Source organism: Schistocerca nitens, chromosome 3 (assembly GCF_023898315.1).
Source record: "Schistocerca nitens isolate TAMUIC-IGC-003100 chromosome 3, iqSchNite1.1, whole genome shotgun sequence".
Classification (NCBI taxonomy): Eukaryota; Metazoa; Arthropoda; class Insecta; order Orthoptera; family Acrididae; genus Schistocerca; species Schistocerca nitens.
The window spans coordinates 368,565,136-368,573,847 of NC_064616.1; positions in this window are offsets into that span (position 1 = coordinate 368,565,136).

Genomic DNA, 8,712 nt, shown 5'->3' on the forward strand with positions numbered 1-8,712 from the left:
GATAATTTGCTGAGCTATTAGTATTGCATCCAATAGTTACTGATGATACTGGCTAGAGCTTCTCTCTAGCGCTCAATCAATGGCGGCTACCCACCCCCAACTCCAATGCTTCATAGCCATATGAAAGAAATTTTATTTTCCCACTAATTTTTTTAATTTACAAACAATTTTTTTAATTTCCTACCAATAGGAGTAGGGCAGTTAGACTGTGTCAGCATTCTGATCGGTTATCTAGTGGTTGTTATTACTGATGATGCAACATAATTAGCATTTGAATTTACAGCGAAAATTCGAATTTATCACGAAATTTTGAATTATGTATTTCCCCTCCAATTTTGCATTGTCTGCCATTTTTCCAGGTGAGGGGGAGAGGGGATACTTAATTAATCAATTTAATAAATTAATCAATTAATTTTATGTCAAAATTGAGCCAATTAAGCAATTAATTTTATATCAAAACTTTGCCAGAACCTTTTCTGTTACCATCCGAACTTAAGTGGGAAAGTTCCCAGATTCAAGTCCTATTCAGCACGCAGTTTTGATTTCCCAGAGGGGAGGGCTGTGGAGGGCTGGCGATTTTTCAGAGGGGGAGGGGGGAGGATCTCTCGATGGGCTGGGGATTTCCCAGAGGGGGAGGCGGTGATTCATTGATCTATTTAATTAATTATTCAATTAATTTGATATCAAAAGTGTCACAGAAGCGGCGTTGCTATACAACCATTTTCAAAACGCTTTTTCCAATTAACCATCTGTTCCTCTTAAGCTAAGAATGATTTTGACTCAGAATCTGAACCTAAGTGAGAAAATGATCTGCAGGGTATACAAGATAAACCATTCGGATGTCATTATAGCCTAGCCATAATCTTTAAACTTTTGTCCCATTTTTAATTCCAATCTTTATTTAAACTGCGGCCTTCTCTAAAGAGTTTACTGATGTCAGGATAATGTTCGTTTTCTGCTCACATTTCTATAAAATCTTTCAGTGTTAGGAAACCTCCTCAGCCATGCAACAGGGTCGTTAATACCAAATTCAGTCTCACAAGTTTCACCCTTTTGATGTTCCAGGAATTGGTGCTTCATATTTCAGTGCGTCGTCTGTTTTCGCTTGCCGAAGTGGCCGTGCGGGTCTAGGCGCTGCAGTCTGGAACCGCGACACCGCTACGGTCGCAGAGTCGAATCCTGCCTCGGACATGGATGCGTGTGATGTCCTTAGGTTAGTTAGGTTTAACTAGTTCTAAGTTCTAGGGAACTAATGACCTCAGAAGTTGAGTCCCATAGTGCTCAGAGAAATTTGAACCATTTTTTGTCGTCTGTTTTCCTCCTACTCAGGTCCTGTTGGTGGTTAACTTCTATTTCGCCTGAAACCAAAAAAATATAAAATCCATACTAAACTTTTGACATTTACTGTCCTGATGTATTTTATTTAGGACCTTTTCTGTTGTGGAACTACTGCCGTAACAGTAAGGGGTTAATCCCTGTTAAAAATGAAACATAAAAACGGATTCAGAAAGAAAGCTATCCGTACATAGCCGATTATTGTCTCGTGAGTTACGTATACAAACCAATCGGTAATGTAAAATCTATACGATCGTATTGGATAATTGTAACAAAAATCAATCATTGTTTGCTTCTAGTTCAGATAAATGTTTTCTTCAGTAAATTTCTATTCGTACCGTATTTATACAGTATTTCGTCTACCATTTCATATTTAAACATCATTTTTGGATCATTCGACATTCAAATCCATTCTTACATGCTCTATATTTAGATATGAATAGCCCAGCGGGAAAACGCTCCTGTCGGAGCACAAGATAGGCGAATATATTCCTCTTTAAAAGACTCTGACAGAAAAGTGTGGAACCAGTTGCCTCAACCCGCATTCCTCCTTCCACACCTAATATGTCATCAAGCGATCATATTCGCGCTCTTTTAACACAGAACATTCTAAATCTATTTGCCCAGTCTCTCTTTGTAGCTAAGCCTTCACACTCAGCGTCTCTTTCTCACTGCCACTGTCTCGGTTACAGTGTATCCCACTGCCACTGCTCCTCTCTCACTAATACCGTCTTTCTTTCCCATTGGCACTATCTGCACCACAAAATTCTGGGGGTCCAACTAATTTTTTCCCCTGTACACACGAGTTTAAAATTTCGGTATAAAATGCGCTCTCCCCTATACGTACGTGTTAAAATTCCAGACCCTCCATACCTATGTATGGTCTCCACTCACATGTATTTTCCACTTCCACTGTCTCCCCTCTCTTTTGCACCCACTGCTTCGATCTCCATCCACCTCTGTTTCTGTTTTACTGCCACTGTCTCTCACTGACCATCAATATCTCCCCTCTCTACGGCCCCATTGTTAGTGTATTCATTCGTCTTTCCTTGTCACTTCCACTTTCTCTCCACCACCATCACTGTCTCCTCTCTTTCTCTCCAACTGGCACCATCTCCACTCTCTTCCACTGTCACTGTATTGCCACTGCTCTCTTTCTACACAAAAAGCGTTAATATGTTCTCATGACAAAAGTTTTGGTGAAGACGGTGCAGTGAGATTGAGTCAGATGATTTCCCACTTTTCCGTCAGATTATTTTAAAGAGGAACATATTCACCTTTTTTGTGCTCTGACAGGAGTATTTTTCTTCTGGTTCCCTTCATCTCGCTGTTATAGCAGGATGTGCTGCATATATAACACGAATTCGAAAGATTAGTAAAGTTTTGAGATTTTATTTACATACTTTGACAAATTTATATATTTTGACACAAATAAACAACAAATAAGTATGCACAACATAAGATTAACACAAAAGAGCAAGATGGCCGCCGAGTGAGATCACAGGTATTTTCTTTGTCCGCTAAAAGAACTTATTTGAGAGGAAATAGTGTCAAATTTAAATTTTCTTTGTTTCGTATATTTGCTGTATTGTCCGTTCTTGTTACACAACTGAATATTACCGTCCCAGCGGAGATTATTCTTGAAAAAAACTTCGTGTTATCTGAAGCCCCGATAATCGCGACATAACGCGAAATTTTGCGTGACAGAAACATAAAACGTTCCATTCAAGTTTTCTTGATAGTGCAAAATTCGTCTAAGAAAGAAAGCTACTAGTTCCATCAGTGTCTATTCTTCGCAATAAAAGTGTAATTAAACATTTCTAAATCGTATTTAACGAACACATTTCGTATTGTTTACTAGTTAGACGCTATCTAGGCCTAAATTTTCCGAACCATAAACGTTTAAAAACCTGACCAAACACTCTTGATAACGTAAATTCTCTAGAAGCAAAGTAATTACTAATTAATTCTTCTGTCATTGTATCTCTAAATCAGTACAAATGGTTCAAATGGCTCTGAGCACTATGGGACTCAACTGCTGAGGTCATTAGTCCCCTAGAACTTAGAACTAGTTAAACCTAACTAACCTAAGGACATCACACACATCCATGCCCGAGGCAGGATTCGAACCTGCGACCGTAGCGGTCTCGCGGTTCCAGACTGCAGCGCCAGAACCGCGCGGCCACTTCGGCCGGCAAATCAGTACAAAAACAACAACAACCGCATATAAGACATTTGTGTCTTTTTCGTTTACATATAGCCAGCCTTGCGCCCTTGACAAATTTAAAACATTCTTTAAACTTAATTATTCTTTTGAAACTGAGCATGAGTGAAAAATGTGGGAGCTGTTATAGGGTAGTGAGTAGAGGGATTTGTTGGTTGCCAATCTTGTAGGAAATATTTTCACTGGCTGGGGGGGGGGGGGGGATGCAGTGGGGAGAATGTTGGGAGAACAGAAGAGGATCTCTCCCGGAATTGCAGAGTATGCGGTAGGAAAATTTTGATTGGGGAGCAGAAAAGGAAAATCTGTGCCCTTCAGGCACAGTTGGAGGAAGCAAGGAAGGAACTGATAAGGATCAAGGGTTGGGTTGGGTTGGGTTGGGTTGGGTTGTTTGGGGGAAGAGACCAGACAGCGAGGTCATCGGTCTCATGGGATTAGGGAAAGAGAGGGAAGGAAGTTGGCCATGCTCTTTCAAGGGAACCATCCTGACATTTGCCTGGAGCGATTCAGGGAACTGGCAGCTGGTAGGAGGATAGGAAGAAAGAGAACGTGATCTGATAGTTTTATCAACAACACCAAAAACAGGTATCTACCACTGCCAGAGTTAAGTGCAGAAGAGCCTCAGGTAGAACGAGGAGCAAGAAATATGCAGCTCACTTCAGCTGAGGCCAAGAGGCCTGGGAATATACAAAATGTTAGGAAGAAGAAAGTGCTGCTGCTGGGTAGTAGCCATGGGCGAAGTGTAGGCCCTCAGTTACAGGAAAGTTTAGGGGGAGCGTACCAGGCCACCAGTATCTTCAAGCCAAATGCATGGCTAAGTCATGTGACAGAGGACCTACGGTCTTTATGTAAGGACTTCACAAACGAGGACCATCTAGTGATAGTGGGTGGGGTGGGAAACAGTTTGGACGGGAATGGGGCACCTTACATAGGTTGTGACCTGGTCAAGATAGCTTCCCTGACTCATGGCTCCAACGTACACTTTGTTGAGCTGTTCCGGCATCATGATCGACCACACCTTGATGGAGCTGCGAGGCGAATCAGTGGGGGGTTAGGGATGGCTCTGAGGGCAGCCAACTTCGCTCATGTTTCTCTGGTGCCCGTCGGGACTATCAACAGATGGGGTTTCACTTGGCCTACACCTAAACAGGACTGGGAAGGGAAGATTGGTACAGCTGATTCATGAAAGTAGATGGGTTGGATCTCAGGCCATGCATGGTCAAATACCTGTCATGGGTAGGAGAAGTAGGACTTTTTTAGGATAAATCCAGACAACAGGTTCCCCTGCCTAAAGAATATCTCCAGCATTTTAAAACATACTGAAACAACCACTCAAAAGACAGATTTTAATACTTCAAATATCATACATACCAGATGTCACAAAGAAGGACAAACCATTGGAAAGAGTAACTTGGGGCGTTTCACAGACTTAACATTCCTCCATTAAAACATGCAATCAACAAAAAATAAAATACAACTACTAGAAGTTGAGCTCCAATCTAATAGTTTGTGTTACTGAGCACTGGTGTAGAGACACAGAAATCCAGCATGTAGTATTATCATTGTATGAAATGGCAAATGCTTACTGCAGAACTGCTTCAAGGGGTGGAGGATCATGCATTTATATCAGAAAAGAAACACAGTTCAAATCAATACATGACCTCAGTACAATAAGTAAAGACAAACACTTTGAAATATCAGCTATTGAATTAACAGGGCTTGATATTACCAAGAAATTAATCATTTTATGTGTGTATAGATCTCCCAGTGTTAGTGTCGACACATCTTTCAATTAATTAACATAAGTTCTAGATAAAGTCTAAAGTACAAAGGTCAGCATAATTCTGTATGGGGACATCAGCATCAACACTAATATCATAAATGAATCCAGCAGCACCCTCATAAATATCTTTCAAAGTTTTGGCATGTCCCTATTGGTCAATAGTGCAACAATGGTTACTACAATGACTTCAACAGTAATTGACCAAGTGGACACAAATATGGACAGGGAAAAATGTGATTTAGCTCTAAAAGAACTCGGACTGTCAGACCATCTCTGTCAAATAACAACAGTGAAATCAGGCATCGAATCATTCCCTAAACTACAAGTCTACAAACGACATCCATCAGAAATCAAATAAAAGATTTTTCAAAAGAACTAGCAAATCAAAGCTGGGATGAAGTGTATAAGTAAACTAACGTGAATAAGAAATTCTCTAAATTCTCCACATTATTTAAACTGAACTTTGAAAAGGCATTTCCAAAAGTATGCATGTCTGTATCAACATCACACAAAAACAGATGGATAACAGCAGGTATTAAGAAGTCCTCTCAAACACTTAAATACCTCAGTTCCATGAAATAGAGTTACAATGATCCAGAATTCTGTAATTTCTATCATAGATAGAAAAAGGTCTATAGGAAGGTGCTGATTACTGCAAAAAGTCATTTAATGACAAAATAATATATACTGCAGAGAATAAAAGCAAAGCAACCTGGGCTGTTATAAAAAAGGAAAAAGGGAGAGGCAAAAAAAAAACAGAATAACATACTGCTAAGGGAGAGGGGGGGGGGGATAAGGTAATAAATGGCCCACAACACTTAGCAAAATATGTAAATGATCATTTTTCAAGTACTGCAGAGGAGTTACAGCAAAAATTCCCCAAATATTGCACTAAACACAATGATGTTAGTTCCAGCCATGGAGAATGAAGTCAATAAAACTGTTCAAAAACTAAAAAATAAAAAGTCAGTAGGGTTAGATGAAGTACCAACGTGTCTACTAAAATAATGCATTGAGATTACACAAGGTCCCTTAACAAATATAATAAGCGATTCCTTCACATCAGGGACATTTTCAGAGAGGTTAAAACAGGCAAGAAAGGTAATGCAGAAGACATAGAAAATTACCGGAACATTTCCCTGCAGTCACCATTCAATTATGAAAGACAGATTAATGAATTACCTGAACGAATACAATATTTTCAGCGAATCACAGTTTGGTTTCTGAAGTGGCAAAAATATGGAGTCAGCCGTAGTAAAATTCACAAAAATTGTGCTTGATGCTCTTCATAAAGATGAGTGTGTCACAGGCATATTTTTGGATCTTTCTAACGCCTTTGATACAGTCGACTACAAGATTCTATTAAATAAATTAGATGCATTAGGAATAAGAGGGATAGCTAATGAATGGTTTGAACATACCTAGCAGAAAGGGTACAAAGTGTAGAGATAACACATACTTCAAACATTTAGTAAAACAATTATCAGTACCAAAATACATTAATATAGGTGTTCCGCAAGGTGGAATATTAGAACCAACACTGTTCCTGATATACATCAATAACTTTCCCAGTAGTGTTACTCATGGAGAAAATATTCACTTCGCTGATGACAGCGATATTATAGTCACTGAGAAATCAAGAGAACTCTTTGCAGAGAAAGCAAATGAAACTCTAAAGGAATAAAGTGACATTGAACATAAATAAAGCTAATGCCATGAATTTCAGACTGAAGAAGGAAAATGACAATGTTAAATTCAATATAGATGGCACCTCTATAGACTGTGTAACAAATGCAAAATTTCTAGCAATGAATATTGATTGTGTGAACACACAAAGGTACTTGCAAACAGAATGTCATCAGCATGTTATGCCCTTAGAATCCTATCATCAGTGTCTTTTAGTTACATACTATTCATTCATTCACTCAATTCTCAGCTGTGGCATTCTGTATTGTGGAAGAAATGCACAAAATATGAATACAATTTTCAAACTCCAGAAAAGAGCCATAAGAATAATAACCAAAAATAGTAGTCAAGTTCATTGTAAATATCTGTTCAAAACACTGGGGATTTTAACTGCACCATGTGAATACATTTACCAGTCAGTTGTACACATCAAAAATAACATTGGTAATTACCACACAAACAGCTCTGTCTATGACCATGGAACAACAGCTAGCCTCAACGTACATTTACCAAGAAAAAATAAACATAAAACTCAAAACAGCATTTTCTAGCAAGGAATAAAACTGTACAATAATTTACCAAAAGACATTAAATACATTGCAAAAATACACTTATTTAAAAAGGCAGCTCAAAAGCACCTGTTATGCAATACATTTTATACATTGAAGGATTACTTAGATAAAACAGAGTAGGGGTTTGGTAAAAAAAAATCTTATACAAATAAATAACAAATATTATTATTCAACATTCCACATAACACCTTCACACTGTGTTTTTTTCCTTCTTTTTTCCTTTTCTGTAAATAATTACCCCCAAGCTATGCATAGCACAACACTAACACCTCTTCCTCCTTCTGAGTTCAATATCTCACTCATTATAGAGGGAGGGATGCTGACTCAGTTTTTCAGGATAGCAAATGAGAAGCTGTGGTACGGAAAATGGCCCAGAGATCACCACCAGTCTGTGTGTGTGTGTGTGTGTGTTTGTATCTGTGAAGTGAGCGAATCGTTGCGAAACAAAGTGTGTATAGTGTGTGCAGTGACTGATAGTGAGTTATGAGTGAACAGTGTGGCATTACATAATTTAATAAGTTATTTGTAAAAAAAGGTATTGTATACCAGGAGTAAATCTAATGATTGTCTCTAACTAGAAGTATGTAAATGTATGTGTACACGAATTAGCTTTTTTAAATTGGTCTAAACTTGTAAATACACTACTGGCCATTAAAATTGCTACACCAAGAAGAAATGCATATGCTAAACGGGTATTCATTGGACAAATATATTATACTACAACTGACATGTGATAATACATTTTCACACAATTTGGGTGCATAGATCCTGAGAAATCAGTACCCAGAACAACCACCTCTGGCCGTAATAACGGCTTTGATACGCCTGGGCATTGAGTGAAACAGAGCTTGGATGGCGTGTACAGGTAGAGCTACCCATGCAGCTTCAACACGATACCACAGTTCACCAAGTTCATCAAGGCGTATTGTGACGAGCCAGTTGCTCGGCCACCATTGACGAGACGTTTTCAATTGGTGAGAGATCTGGAGAATGTGCTGGCCAGGGCAGCAGTTGAACATTTTCTGTATCCAGAAAGGCCCGCACAGGACCTGCAACATGCGGTCGTGCATTATCCCGCTGAAATGTAGGGTTTCGCAGGGATCGAATGAAGGGTA